Source organism: Piliocolobus tephrosceles, chromosome 4 (assembly GCF_002776525.5).
Source record: "Piliocolobus tephrosceles isolate RC106 chromosome 4, ASM277652v3, whole genome shotgun sequence".
In the NCBI taxonomy this organism is placed as follows: domain Eukaryota; kingdom Metazoa; phylum Chordata; class Mammalia; order Primates; family Cercopithecidae; genus Piliocolobus; species Piliocolobus tephrosceles.
In genome coordinates, this window is record NC_045437.1 from 93,582,000 (window position 1) to 93,598,088 (window position 16,089).

Consider the following 16,089-nt stretch of genomic DNA (forward strand, 5'->3'; position numbering starts at 1 on the left):
TTTTCTACCATTGTTTTCATTACCAGTACCCATGAAAATGTAATTTAGATTGTTTCTTACCAAACAAGTTTTCAGTGAATTTTTTATAGCCATGAAAGGCAAATGATTCTTTAAAAATAGAAAGTAGAAGTAAACATATTAAGATTTCATCCTGTTTCCTGGTTAAATTAATAAAAGATACATTTCCATTTAAAAAAACACACGCACACAATTTTTTCCTTTTCCTAGCATGTAAATCTACCACCTAGTGTCAGCCGGGCGCGGTGGCTCACGCCTGTAATCCCAGCACTTCATGAGGTCAGGAGTTCAAGACCAGTCTGGCCAACATAGTGAAACCCCGTCTTTACTAAAAATACAGAAAATTAGCCGGGCGTGGTGGTGTGCGCCTGTAATTCCAGCTACTCGGGAGGCTGAGGCAGGAGAATCGCATGAACCCGGGAGGCAAAGGTTGCAGTGAGCTGAGATCGCGCCACTGCACTCCAGCTGGGTGATAGAATGAGACTCCGTCTTAAAAAAAAAAAAGGAAAAGAAAAGAAAAGAAAATCTACCTAGTATCATTTAACTCATTTATTAACCCTACCCTTTAAATATATTTCCAGATAGGTTATCTATCAAATTAATATTAAGCAAATATTGAACACTTCCTGATTGAAAACCATAGTGTTCCTTTATTCTCCAGACCAGTAAATAATGTTTTTGGATGTTACTCTCTATTAATGTTAATCAAGTTTATTTGCCTAAAAAGGAAGTTTTCTTTTCCAATATGGTCAAGCGGATACAAAGCCAATACTAATTTGGTCATTCTTGCCAATTATAACTTGGAAACTTAATATTACAGCTTGAATATACAGGATGTACTGGCGTTATTGGTATGTAACAAGTGATGACACATCGTTAACTCTTTAATGTCTGGATTATAATGTCTGTCATCTCCATATTTATAAAAGGTTTAGAAAGGAAAACACTGTTAAGAAGCCCAGTTATAAGAGGTAGACTTTACTTTGATTTAAAACATTGAAAGGCTGAACTTCTACTTTAATGAAGGAACGGGATTTTTCTTCTCCTTATTGGCATAGCAATTCTGACATTGTTTTATTATATTTCTGGTAAATTCACATTCATGACTCCTGCCCTTGTGCCAGAGCCTGGACATAATCAGTGTTTCGACTCTGTCCCAACCAGCAGAAGCAAAAAGGGGATAGAGACTTTTCTCTGTCCCCATAGCTTCAATCATGGCTTTAGACAAAATAAATTTAACAGAATTTGTTAGAGCAAAGAATGATTTGTGAATTGGGCAGCACTCAAAACTGGAAGAGTTTCCTAGAGCTCTTCTCTCTCCTTAAATTCTACTCGTATGTATTTGTTAAGGTGGCCAAGCATGGGGATGGGTATACTTGGTAGTCAGGGTATGTTTCCAAAATGGTCTGCCTCAAAGGGCCTCATTCTTTATGTTATGCACAAATAAGTCATTGAGTCATTGATGAGATATTGTGTCCTGGAGACAGTTCGAGGAAACTGTCCCACTTGAGGCATTATGTTAGCCTTGATGCTCACGACTATAAAACCATGAGCAATCTGAATTTGTTACCTGTCCTGCCTACCATCCACAGTTTATTGCCATCCCCTTTTCTTCTCAAAATTATCAGAGAAAGACTTCCTGAAACTGATTATTTCTCCCAAATATTTTCTTACCTACTGCTCTGTTGACCAAAACGTGAGATTAAGAAGCTTAGTTTGGATTTCAGTAATCCATTTTCAAACTGGCATGTACCTGACATGTTAAATAACTTCCCGTCCCCAGGCATATGCAAATATACTGGTTAGTCCTCTGAGGAGAAATCAGGGCCTTTGAAACAAAATCAGTTTGAAAATTTGCTTTCTATGTTAGGGGTACTTCTTCACAGTTTTTTCTTCTCTTTTTATTATTCTGCTGCATTTCAATTAGAGATGCCAGAAAAGGGCGCAGAGGAGGACTTTGGGAGGATATAACCAGAAGAAAAAATTGATGAGGGTTAGATGAGAACCACCGCTATATTGCCATATGTAAAAATACATGGAGGGCCGGGTGGCTCACGCCTGTAATCCCAGCACTTTGGGATGCTGAGGCGGGCGGATCACAAGGTCAGGGGATCAAGACCATCCTTGCTAACATGATGAAACCTTGTCTCTACTAAAAATACCAAAAAAAAAAAAAATTTGCCGGGCATGGTGGCATGCACCCATAGTCCCAGCTACTCGGGAGGCTGAGGCAGGAGAATCGCCTGAACCCAGGAGATTGAGGTTATGGTGAGCCGAGATTGTGTCACTGCACTCCAGCCTGGGCGACAGAGCAAGACTCTCTCTCAAACAAACAAACAAAACAAAACAGACATGGAGATGAATGTAGCCATGTGAATTTCAGAGCTCTTTCTCCCTTGCTATTTGTCAATAGTTGTTTTTCTTCGGAATATTACCCCAACACAACCTTTAAGTGATCCTAAGATACCTGCAGCAATTTTATTTTTATTTTTATTTTTTTGAGATGGGGTCTTACTCTGTCGCCCATGCTGGAGTGCAGTAGCGTGATCATGGCTCCCTGCAGCTTCGACCTCCCCTGGCTCAAGTAATCTTCCCACCTCCCAAAGTGCTAGGATTACAGGTGTGAGCCACCACGCCCAGCTACCTACAGCAATTTTAATAGAATGTTGAAACTAGTATATCATTTGTCATGCTGCATTTGAAGTACAAATACTTGAGGACAGGGTAAGGTAAGTGTCTGTGAGAATTTATTTATGTTTGCTTGTATATACCAATTGTTACGAAGTTTTCAATTTTTTCTCAGATGGAGATGAATTATAGGGCCAAAAGTTTCATGGACTAACAAACCAAAGATAAAGTAACCAGAGAGGAGGAAAAAGGAAAATGAAAACACTTAACATCAGCAACTTTAAATACAGTAGAACAAATAAGTCTTTCCAAACCTGCAATCAAATCTATTTAAAGGATGTAACTGACACATCTGGCCACACTGGGGGAGTGTGAATCTTTTGGCAACATATTTCAGTAAAGTCCTGGGGAATGGAATTTAAAGTATAAAATGGGCATGATCTCAGAGAGCCAATTTTAAAAGCTTCAAATTTAACAATGGATTTATTTTTATGAGTAAAGGAAAGAAGACACAAAAGAGAATGCAAATTCTGCCTTGAAGGAAAAGATGTTTGTTACATTTTCCTTACTCTAATGGCATTGGTGGCATGCTTTTCCTCAATATTTACCTTTCTTCCTTCTAAAATGCACGAATTCAATGTTGAATGACTCAAACGTTTTTTAAACTTTTTTCTTTTAATAAAGTTAGACTTTTTTTCATCACAAAAGTAATACATACTTGTGAAAAACAATATTACCCTGAGTCTTACCACTGAGTTAACTAACTACTGCTCTAAAATTGTATGTATATTCTTAAATTATCATGATGTCATGTATTTATAAATATTATATATGCCAATTTTAGTACTTTTTAATGATTGTGCAGCCAAAATATAATTATTGAAAAACATTTAGAAAGTACCAGAGAATTTAAAGAAAATAAACACCCTTGGCCAGGTGTGGTGGCTCACGCCTGTAATCCCAGCAATTTGGGAGGCTGAGGCAGGCAGATCAGCAGGTCAGGAGTTCGAAACCAGCCTGGCCAATATGGTGAAACCCTGACTCTACTAAAAATGCAAAAATTAGCCGGGCATGGTGGTGGGGGCCTGTAGTCCCAGCTATTTGGGAGGCTGAGGCAGGAGAATTGCTTGAACCTGGGAGCAGAGGTTGCAGTGAACTGAGATTGCACCAATGCACTCCAGCCTGGGCAACAGAGTGAGACTCTGTGTCAAAAAAAAAAAAAAAAAAAAAGAAAGAAAAATAGAAAATAAACCCTCATCTAGGATTCCAGCCCAGCACCTAAAGAGATGGGCATGATATACATCTTGGTGTATTTTCCTGCATCTTTTTTCTGTGTATGCATATTTTGTTTAGTGAAATGCTGCATATCTTGATTTTTAAGCAGAAATAGCAAAGGAACATCATTATAGTCTGAAAATGATAAATCATGTGCTTTGTGATAGATAAATCTTTTCCAATTAAAAAAAGACCCACCAGTGTGTGTGGCATTTAAGTATATAGAAAACCATTATTCAGGTACCTTGGCATTCAATATGGCATTTAATGGTCATTATTTTGTGCTCTGTTTTTGAAGGGGGGAGAAATTTACTTCTTATTCAAGAAGTAATTTGTGACAGTGTTCCCACAAGTGATTTAGCTGTCATTAGCAAGTTCTAGAAGAGTACTGCAGCAAACATTATTTTAACATCATTTTGTGTGTCATGACAAGAGAGTTCATATTAATTGCAGGGAGTTGATCGTGGCTGCACAAGCTCATGTCTTAGTGCAAAGAAAAGCTAAGCTGAAAAGCTGCACCGAGGCAGTCATGCCTGGCTCACGGGGAGATCCAGCCCCAAGTGGCCGCCAGAGGCTCGCACTGGGTGTCTGACTTGGGAGGCTAAACTGACTCTGGAGAGTTACAAGTTTCTTTTCAACTGTGGTTTCCCCATTTTTTCATTTGAAATTTTCATTTATTGTTTCACTGATTAGTTTCTAAGATAATTTTTTCAGGGAGGGAGCACAATGATGATTTTCTGAGTGTGCGTGAATGTAAGCATGTTTTCTCGTTGGTGACACACAAGGAAGTCGATCAATACAAAATTGTACAACATTCTCGGGTCACAGTTTTGTTTCTCAAAATTCTGTATCTATTGCTTCATGGTTTTCTGGCTTTTTGTGCTACAGAGATGTCTGAGGCAGCCTACTTTTGACTTACTTTTTAGGAAGCTTATTTTTCTCGCCAAGATTTTTTTTCTTTTGTTTTTACAATTTAAAAATACTGCCAGGATGTGCCTATATATTAATATGTGTTTTTCTTTATGAATTTGTCTTGGAATGTCTGTTATTTAGTTATTTCTTTAATTATTGCTCTTATTTCAGTTTCTCTTGTTTCTTCTTAAACATACATATTCAGTAGTTCCTCTTTATCAACTGTTTCACTTTTCATGATTTCAGTTATCCACGGTACAATACAATGAGATATTTAGAGAGACAGAGAGAGAGAGACCCCATCGACGTAACTTTTATTACAGTATATTGCTATAATTGTTATATTTTAGTATTAGTTATTATTAATCTCCTACTGTGCCTATTTTAGAAATTAAACTTTATTATAGGTATGTATGTGTAGAAAAACCGTAGTGAGTACAGGGCTCTGTACTATTTGCAGTTTCAGGCATCCACTGGGGAATCTTCGAATATATCCCCTGCAGATAAGAGAGACTACTGTAATTCTGACATTAGACATTCGCTAATCATCTCCCTCACAATTTTCTTTTGTTGACATTTACCTTTGCACTCTGGAAGAGTTCTGAAGTTTGCCCACCACATATTTTATTTCTAAATTCTGCTCTTTGAAACTTCTAATACAGGTTTAAATTTTGATTTTGGTTTTTGGTTTCTTTGTGCCCCCTTCTTATCCTCTCTTTTCTCTTTGTCTCACTCCATTATCTTTCCATCTCAATCTGTAGCTCTTTACTCCATTTCATGAAGGTAATACCATCTTGTTTCCTGTCAAGGATGCACACTTTTGTCTGAATTTTCTTCTTAATGTGTATCATCTTATGAGGTATGTCTTTTTCAGTCTTCAGGGTAATGGTGCCCTCTGCCTTTCTCTCTGATGGTTTTGAGAGGCAAAATTTATTTCTGGTGACTCATTTTTTTTTTTGACTCATTTTTAAGGAGAGATTGACCTACTCCTAGAGTTTGTCAGGTGTGATGAGCACATCGTTCTTAGCCCTGCTTTCTGTTCATGTCCATGCTAACTAAATCTCCTCAGATCTATAGCTGTTGGGCAGGTGAATATGCACAATGCTGGTAAAATCCCCACTACCTAGTGGACTTTCATTCATTACAGAACATCCACTGTATGAAATGAGATGCAGGGAAGAACTACATTTTTTAGCATGGACTGCTAATGGGGCTCTTTTTACCTCCATCCCCAAGAAGGCCACTTTGTACTTAGGACAACTACTCCCCCAGGTACAGCATTCCTACTGCCACACCCTGCGCGCAACCCATCCTCCCATGCCCTGCCCACTCTACTGAACCCACCAGATTTCTAGTTAGTTGGTTTCCAGGGTTTGGAACCTTTGACTTGGGTTAGAAAGAGAGGCACTAATGGGGAATAAAGATAGGTTGCCTCATGAGGACTCCTACCAAAGAGGTTTGACTGCTAGGTTTTCTAGATGTCTACATTTCTGTGTGAAGTCTGAGCGTTCAGGAGAGAGGGGGTCTTTCAGGGATGTAAGCTTGCTTGTTTCAGATGCATGACACAAGTGGTTCACTCATTGTGCTTTTCAATATAGTTCCATTGGCTTCGAGTAGGATGGAGATTCTGCCTAGATTTTTGTCATTTGGTGGGCTTCCTTTAGTGTTTAGTTAAGTTCTGCTCTCTTCTATGAGAAAATGAAAAAATAGAAACTTCTAGAGAGAATATTTTACACCAGGAATTCTTGAAATTGGCTCATAATGACAGTGTTCAGCTTTTTGAATCAAGCTCCTCTATTCTAGTTTGCTTTGAGTGCAACCTATGAAATGACTTTTCACTTTAAACTCTGTTCTGTGTATCATTCAGCCCCTCAGGAGTTTTAACAGAGGGGCAGGAGGATTATTAGTAGGAGACGATTAATCATCACAGGGCATTTGCATCACCTCTTTTGTGGGATTTCTCTGTGGGGTCCCGGTACATTTGTCTTTCTCTGTAAGTCATCATGAAATAATGTTTGTCACTGCTTGTTTTCCTATGAGCAAAACTTACTTACATAGATATTAGAATTATTTTCCTATGTGGAATGTGTCAGACAGGTTTTCATGAGCACTGCGTGAATTTAAGTTCAAAGCTACAATTAAAACTCCAGACATTATATAGACATTAAAGCAATCTGTTCATACTAAGATACAAACTCATTTTGAATTCTGAGAGAAATTTAGAAAATTTACAAAATTCAGGACAAAAACTCTGTGCCATTCTGAGACCACAGTGAGAGCATCTTCTTTCTCATCTGCTGTGAAAGCTTTGAAGAGCCACACTCACAGCTCAGTTAACCTGCTGTTGATCTGTGGTTTCTGTGGAAGCAGCATATGATACTTTCTGAGTGTAGGGTTTAGAGTCCAATGCCTGGATTTAATTCCCAGCTCTGCTAATTCCTAGCCCTGTGTCTTTAGGCAGGTTACTTTGCCTCACTAAGGGCACATTCCTTATCTGTAAAATGAGGATAATAATAGTTCTTACATAAGAGTCAATGTGAAGAACAATGAGACCATCCATATGTAGTGTCTAGAACAGTTCCTGGGACATAGGAGGTGCTCTTTAAATCTTAGCTCCTGTTATTGTTATTATTATTATTGGTGTTACTTTATTATTATTATTAGATCAGTCAAGAGAACTTGTTTGGCAATAAAGGTGAGTCTCGTATTGATGTCTACCTAGGGGATGGGGCGGGGCTCAAATTCTTTGGTTGATTATATATCACAGCACCTTCTCATTGAAAAATGAGGGAAGTTTGATAGTTTATTAACTTCAGTAGCACTTTTGTTATAAAACCAACTACATGCAACAGGCAGAAACATATGCCAATAGCTAGAACTAAAGACCTCTGCATCACTACCTTTTTTTTTTTTTTTTTCAGATAGAGTCTCACTTTATAGCCCAGGCTGGAGTGCAGTGACGCAATCTTGGCTCACTGCAAACTCTGCCTCCTGGGTTCAAGCAACCCTCCTGCCTTACCCTCCCAAGTAGCTGGGACTACAGGTGCATGCCACTACACCCAGCTAATTTTTTAAAAAATATTTTTAGTAGAGACAGGGTTTCGCCATGTTACCCAGGATAGTCTCAAACTCCTGACCTCAGGTGATCTGTCCGCCTTGGACTCCCAAAGTGCTGGGATTACAGGCGTGAGCCACCATGCCAGACCCTATGCATCACTATTCAATGAGCTGTTTTATCAGAACCTAAGGATGTACTTTTTAAAAAGAATATGAAAATAATGTGCCTTTAAATTAAGAATCTGTGATATACAAAATGTATCATTGGATAGTAAATGGTATTTAAAAAAACAACTGAGCACTTTGCCTCTATGAGAGAATATATAAATATATCAACATTATAGCACACAACAATAATATACCCTTCATTATCTTATTTTAGATTTATGAGCTGAACCTATCTAAGATCTTAGGTCCCATCAAATTGTCTCTGAAAAGATTATACTTTATTGCATGTGGAATCAGAATAAAATACTAACAAAATATTGACAGAATGGAATGGATATTCAGTTCACTTCAGCACATCATAAGCACTAGAAATCTCATGGACAGATGGATTAAATATTATTCCAGAAATATCATGTTTACAGTTAATTTTTTTATTCTTTAGACTTTCTCAGCTTCTCAAAAATATTGGGATGACTGGTTCAAAAGGTACAATAACCTGAAATTATACCTGTCTTATCTAAGGACTGAATATGTGTGATTCTTATTGTAATATCAATATTATTTTTCCATATAACACATAATGGCTTGTACATTAGAAAAACAGTTCATTTGTGAAAGCAAAACCTCATGGCAAATTGACCTCACAAAGTCTTTTATTTTCAAGTATCATCATTACAGAATGCTTAGTAAATGTGTAGAACATTGTATTAGTACCAAAACAAATTTAAAACTCTCTGTTTCTCATTTTTCAGGATATGACATGAGATAATGCAGTGATTATCAACTTTTTATGTGCCTAAGAATCACCTGGGGATGGTATGAGAAATTCGGACTCCTAGGCTCCATCTCCAGAGACTGATGTAGATCTAAGATGGGACCAAGGAATCAGTATTTTTGCCAATCACTCCACGTGATTCTTCTCTTATGCCAGTGATGTTTTGAGCACATTTTGAGTAACACTGAAATAATTCTTGTGGAGTGCATAGCATGGCACCTAGCACACATAAACATTTCTTTCTTTATTTCTTTTTTTCTTTCATTTTTTTTTTTCTTTTTAAAATGACCCCTCTTTTTCCCCCGACCAACTCACTCAGCCATGTTGTGGGAGAACAGTAGAGCAAACTAAGAGAGTTGCAGTCTCAGAGTTGGTGGACCGTGTGGGAGGCTTTGGATGGAGGGACCAGTTATTGATCCTATTTCTTCCCACTTCTCCCAGGACCTTGTCCTTTAGAGCTTTTGATTATTCTTTTTATTTTTTTACTCTTTATTTCACGGCTCCTCTTTAGACTACATATTAGCTCAATCTTCGTCATAAACTGTTTTAAAGCAATTCCTTTGAAATTGCTCAAGCTCCCGTTCCATCTCTGTCTCTGAACCTCACTACCAAAATTCCTGGTTGAAATTATTGAAGAAGAGTGTAGAGAGAGAAGAGGGAGAAACTAAAATCAAGTGTTGATAAATGCCTACATGTAGGGAGTGGGAAGGATAACTCAAGTTGAAGCAGCAAGCAAAGGGGTAGAGGAAGCTGGGTGCTCCCTGTGTCAGTGTGGGGGGTGCAGGAAGAAGTAGAGGGTCAGCAGGGCTGAAATGCTGATATTTCCAGAGGGATGGGGGCTGAGGCAAGGTCCTGATTGGTGACTGGGATAATATCAGTTCTCTCCCAAGCTGTTTTTATGGAGTAACAGAAGGTTTCCATTGTACTATGATTATGATGGAGAGGGTGCTGAGTATGTGGAAATTCTGCATAGAAGACTCTTCTTCCAATGTATGTAGATTTATGTAAAGAACAGCAGATAAATCAATGAAAAATGAAGTTAAGTCAGTGTTTACTTACACAAAAAGAGATAAGTTTTGTAATATTCATAATACTTGTTAAACAATAGTAAGGCAGACTTCATTCCAGACCATTGCTATAGGTGTAGGGACCACTGCAAGGGAATTTTGCATTAAGGGAGGAGAGATTATAGGAGTGGCTGGTTTTTCCAAGAGGGTTTTTGTAAAAATTGACTCCATAGCCACCCTTAATTTTAAAAGTCTAATTCTATGCACATCATTCTCAAATAGTGCATGCTATTATAGTTATTCAAAGTTTTGGTCATATTTAACTCCAAATATAATGAAGAAAAGTAGGGATTTATAGCCAGGAGTAGGGTCGAGGATTGGTGGATGGAAAATTAAGAGGAAACATCAGGGATAAGGCGGATTCTGGGAAAAGTGACCTATAGGATTCTTGCTTAAGGTAAGTGGGTGATCAGACCTCACCTGGCGGATGGTGGAGGGTGAGGGGACTTTATTGGATATCAAGAATGGAATTCTAACTAAAGTAACATAGCAGTATTCTTGGTAAGAGTGGATAGTGCAGAGATGAACATGGAAGTCCAACAATGAGGCCTAATTGAAAAAGAGCTCAGAGGCGCCTAATTAGAGTTTAGTCAAGGAGAGAATCTTTGTCAGTGTGACTGAGACACTTCACATGTTATAGATGTCTCAGATTGGTACTGTTCTCTGCCAGTTGTTTATTGGTAAATGAATTCATTTATTAATTAAGAAACATCAAATAAGAAAGATGTTGTTTGGAAAGAACTAACAAGTGAATTCTAAAAATTTATTTATCTTAATCATTATGATTCTAGACCTCCTAGTTTGTTATTCACATTAAAGTTGGCATGTCTGGGCTCTCTCTTTTGCACATCAAGCCTCTCATTCCTAAAGGATCTAATTCGAGCTTAAGCACCAGAATTTTTGGACTTTAGTACCATTCTAGAAATATATCACTCTAAAATCTGAAATCTACAATTTTGAAGAAAACTATTTATAGGAAACTGAAAGCTAAGACAATCTTATAATCACATTCCATTTTTGGTTTCACTTAGTACTTGGGATAAAAATTGATTCTCTGAATATAATTTTGTCACTTTTTTTCCTGTTTACTTTCTTACTACAGCAAGTAGACTCAGTAAAGTCTGATACAATATACTTATTTCACTAGTGAAATTGAAAGCTGAATGACTAGTGAATTAAGATAGTGAGGATTCTTACTACCAGCTTCCAGTAAGAAAGTTTAGACATTTGTTAAGATGTGATACGGTGCTATCTGCCTATAAGTATTAACCTTATAGTTCAGGAGACACCCAGTGGTTAAAAGTAGGTAATTCCTTGCTGTGGTACAGTGTTAAAAATTTATTGTAAAATATATTTCTTGGCTCAGCAGTGATCACACATTGTTGACGTTTTCTTTCTCAATGAGTATATGTTAAGGTGTTTGTGTGTTTTGATAAAATGTTTGGTCTTGACTTTATATATAAATTTTCTTTTTTTTTTTTTTTTTTTTTTTTTGAGACCGAGTCTCACTCTGTCGCCCAAGCTGGAGTGCAGTGGCCAGATCTCAGCTCACTGCAAGCTCCGCCTCCCGGGTTCATGCCATTCTCCTGCCTCAGCCTCCCGAGTAGCTGGGACTACAGGCGCCCGCCACCTCGCCCGGCTAGTTTTTTGTATTTTTTTAGTAGAGACGGGGTTTCACCGTGTTAGCCAGGATGGTCTCGATCTCCTGACCTTGTGATCCGCCCGCCTCGGCCTCCCAAAGTGCTGGGATTACAGGCTTGAGCCACCGCGCCCGGCCCCTATAAATTTTCTTTGAATAATAAAACATCAATAATTTTGAAAATGTTAGAAATATGATTACACTTTTCCTTTAGTTAAAACAAATTATATTTAGAAATGTGGAACAAGTGACTGCATCATAAATAAAAGCCTTTTTGACCCAGAAATTCCAATTCTAGGAATGTATTCAAAATATATAATCAGAGGTGTACATGATGACTGACTGACTTATATTCACGGATATTTATCATCGCTTTATTTATAATAACAAACTAAGAAGGAAACACCTGTACGGAAGTAAAGTAAAATCATGGCACTGATGTACTAACAACGGCATTTTTAATACTATGTTTTGAAAAACATGTAATGACAGGCGAAATGCTTACGTTAGGTAAAAATCTTTCTAAATGTAAGATTACAATTCCAATCATATACTTATAATATGTTATCTTGTGCATATTTTTGTATTTGTATAAAAATAGGAAAAAACTGAAGTTAGTTGTCTTGGATGACAGGATTTTAAGTAATTATTATTTCTTCTTACTACTTTTTCTTTATCTTAAATGTATTTTTTAAGCCAGAAGAAAAAGAACAATAAGCAGCATAGATAATAAAAGAGTAAGATAAGAGTGTTTTAGCAATGACCAGAAAAGTACCCATGCATGTGTCTGCTTAGACCTTAAAGACAGAAGTGTTGTGTATTTGAGTTTTTTTACTCTGGGGCCCCTAAGAGATACTTTCAGAGCAAGGCTGCTGCTGCTATGTGTGTGTGTGTATATGTGTGTATGTTTTGTGTGCTTGTGTGTGAGGGTGGGGGCACACACACATGTGTTTGAGTAGAAAAGCACCTCTTAAATATAGACAGAAAATAAGGGCTTAAGAACAAAGACAACTTGGAGGGCAAGAATACTGAAATATTTTTAGTTCATGTTCTTTTTGGAATCTGATGAAACTGTGATCTTTTCTCTGAAAGCTACACACATGTACGAATACAAAAAATATCCTCCAAAATGTTACATACAATTTAAAAAGGTTTATATGCACACGCCATCCCCACACTTGCAGGGGCAATCTAACCAAGTAGGTATATTTAGGAGACACTATGTAATAGTATTTTCCTAGATGGCTTGTTGATGTCTGAAATTCTACCATTAACAATATCCTTAATCTTTCATTGCCTTTTTCTACATCTTGTTTTAAACTGTAGGTATTTCTAGTTAATATATTCATTATTAATGTCCTTGAGAGAACTAGTTTGGCAGGAAAAGAAGAGAATAATGTAGGCCGGGCGCGGTGGCTCAAGCCTGTAATCCCAGCACTTTGTGAGGCCGAGGCGGGCGGATCACGAGGTCAGGAGATCGAGACCACCCTGGCTAACATGGTGAAACCCCGTCTCTACTAAAAAAAAAAAAAAAAAAAAGAGAGAATAATGTAAGCATTTTTTTTTTTTTTTTTTTTTGTAGATTTTCTGTAAAGGTAGTAGAAAACTAGAGATCATTTGATGAAAATAGCTAACACTTACATTGGCATTATATACACATGCAAATACCTGTGTGCACATATGGGCACACACATGCCCCTTATGGCAACCCCATTCTCCTGATAAGGAAATTGAGGCACAGCTTGATTAAATAACCCATCTAAGGCCACACAGTTTTTTAATAATAGAACTCAGAATTGAAATCACTTTCCAGAGTCTATGCTTTTAACTAGTATCTGATACTCATAAAATTATCTATGTTATGAAGTCTGCCTTATAAGATGGAGGCCAACTCCATAGACTTTCTTACTTCTGTTGTCATTTTTTGTTTGTTTGTTTGTTATTCCTTTCTCTACTTCTTCATATCCCTCTTTCTTCCTTGTGTGATGCCCTCTTTTCGTTCAGGAAGATTCTATAGCAAGTTCAGTCATTCCAATTTCCATGATGTAGGTATAGCTATTTGCCCTTTGTAGGTAGGAGATGAGGCTGTAGGGAAGCAGAGGCAAGGCAGAGGCAGAGCCCTAGAAGAGTAGTATTTTCCTGACTCCTGGTCAGTGCAGCAACCTCAGGACTAAAAAGACTTGAGCTGGACTACCTTGAGGGGTTCCACTTGAGATGACACACGGAAACTGCGTAATCAGAAAACAACAACAACCACAATGAAAAACTCACTGGAGTGTGCTCACCAAAGTGGGTGTTATTATGGCCCTAGAACATGGGACATTTCATTCAGTATCTGAATTTATTTATTTATTTATTTATTTATTTGAGATGGAGTCTTGCTCTGTCACCTGGGCTGGAATGCAATGGCGCGATGTTGGCTTACTGCAACCTCCATCTCCCAGGTTCAAGTGATTCTCCTACCTCAGCCTCCTGAGTAGCTGGGATTACAGGCACGCACCATGCCCAGCTAATTTTTATTTTTAGTAGAGATGGGGTTTCACCATGTTGGCCAGGCTGGTCTCAAACTCCTGACCTCAGGTGATCCACCTGCCTCGGCTTCCCAAAGTGCTAGAATTACAGACATAAGCCACTGCACCTGGCCTCAGTATGTGAATTTCTGTGTAATGTTAAGAGTTAATGATAAGGCTTATTCATTATGACTTAGTTAGTGTTTTTTTGGAGCCAGCATATCATATTTACTGCTTTGCACTTGCAGTAGCACACATTTATACTTCTTTTGACAATAAAAGTGATTTGTACTGATTTGGTTGCCACTTAAGCTATGGTATTAAAAGAACATTTGTAAATAAGAGTCACAGTTTTATAGTTGCTAGTGTTGGAGAATCTGCCTACACTTTTGAAAGACAATCTTTTTCTAGACACTATTTTCAAATAAAGCATGTATTTTCATGTAGAAACACAATACTTCTTGCCGTTTTATAGGACAACTACTAAGTTATGGAGTAGATTCTTAACAAATATGTCAAAACTTACATATTTTAATGAGAGTTTTTATTCTGAAAAATACATTTCATGAAGTCTAAGAAATGTGTCATTATACAATTTTATCATTGTGGAAATGCCAGAGTGTACTTACACAAACCTAGATGGTAGATACAGCTTTATTTAGATATAGTTTTTCATATGGAAAACGAAATGTCTCAGCATCATGACCGAATATTAGTCATTTCCCCTACTTGACCTGCAATGCCAATATCATGTGCCATATATCGAGTTTCTGTATATGCTCCATTATAAGCTTGTGGGACCACTGTTCCATATACAGAAAATGCAGTCTGTTGTTGAGTAAAATGCCCTTGTTCAGCACATGACTATATATGTTTCTTATTATATCACAATATCGCATACTCTAAAGGCTGATCTGGTCCAAGCTAACAAAGCTTAAAAGCAAATCTCAAAAAAATCAAACTGTTTCCAAGTAATTTAACAGTATCCCATTATGAGAATCATGAGCTAGTTCTAAGCAAAAAATTATATTTTTCTATCCCATAAGAAGTTACTATTTTTATAACTGAAAATATAGTAAAACTCATAGAAAATTTTCAGCAGCCACTAAGTCTTCTCATGCGTAAAAACCAGACCCACTGGAGTTGTCCTGCAGAGGTCAGTCTGTTCCATTGCTGCCTGGGCAAGGACTTTGGGTCTCTATCTTTAGAGCCAGGATTTTCAACCTGTGGGTCACAGACCTCAGGATATGTTGTAACTCATTTAACCCTCAAAATCACCTTCTGTGGTATGAGTAGAGTTATTCACCCTACTCAGAAAACTGGTGTTGAGAAATGTTCAGAAACTTGCCTAAGATCTCATAGCTGGCATTTGGTAGAACAGGACTCTTGCTATATAAATCATAAGGTAGGACCATTGTCCTAGAGAAGGTGATGCCTTTCTTCACAGAGTCATGAAGTCTCAAGGTAAAACATGTGGCTTCACTCAGGGAGCCCTTTCTGAGATTTTAGGTGACAATGACACAGCAACTCTTTGCCTGGCTCTTGGAACTTCATTGTTATTTTGGAAAGTTTAAAGACCCGAGTTCTGATTAATTCAGTAACATTTTTTTTTCTCTGAACTACAATAGATATACCAAAAAGTATGCAACTAATTCTTTTCATGCCTTCTTGCAAGAGATGATGCAATATCATATATAAATGAGCTTGTTTTGAGGGTTTCTACTTACTGTGAGTAGATGAATTCTGTCCTGAGGGTGGATCCAGCCCTATCACTAGTTAGTGAATATGCAGATCTAGCAAGCTAAGAGATCTGTCCATGGCAGGGTAGAATTTCTAAGGACTGTTGCTGATGTTAAGGAGTATGAGTGTGAAGAAAAACTAAGCACAAGGAAAACTAAGCACAAGGTGACATGAAGCCAGAGGACGTGGAGAACCTTGCACCTGGAAGCAAGGGAGGACTCATGGGGGTCAGACAGTAACCTGAGAAGACCAGGAAACAAACCAGATCCTGGAAGAAACTGATGATCCCAAACTCATGTG

At 37.7% G+C, this 16,089-nt stretch overlaps 1 protein-coding gene across 5 annotated transcripts in view; it reads left to right on the forward strand.

The window, feature by feature from the left end:
- The window catches only part of CAST (calpastatin), a 111,758-nt gene that overhangs the window by 14,412 nt on the left and 81,257 nt on the right, over nucleotides 1-16,089 (forward strand). The window lies entirely within an intron of this gene.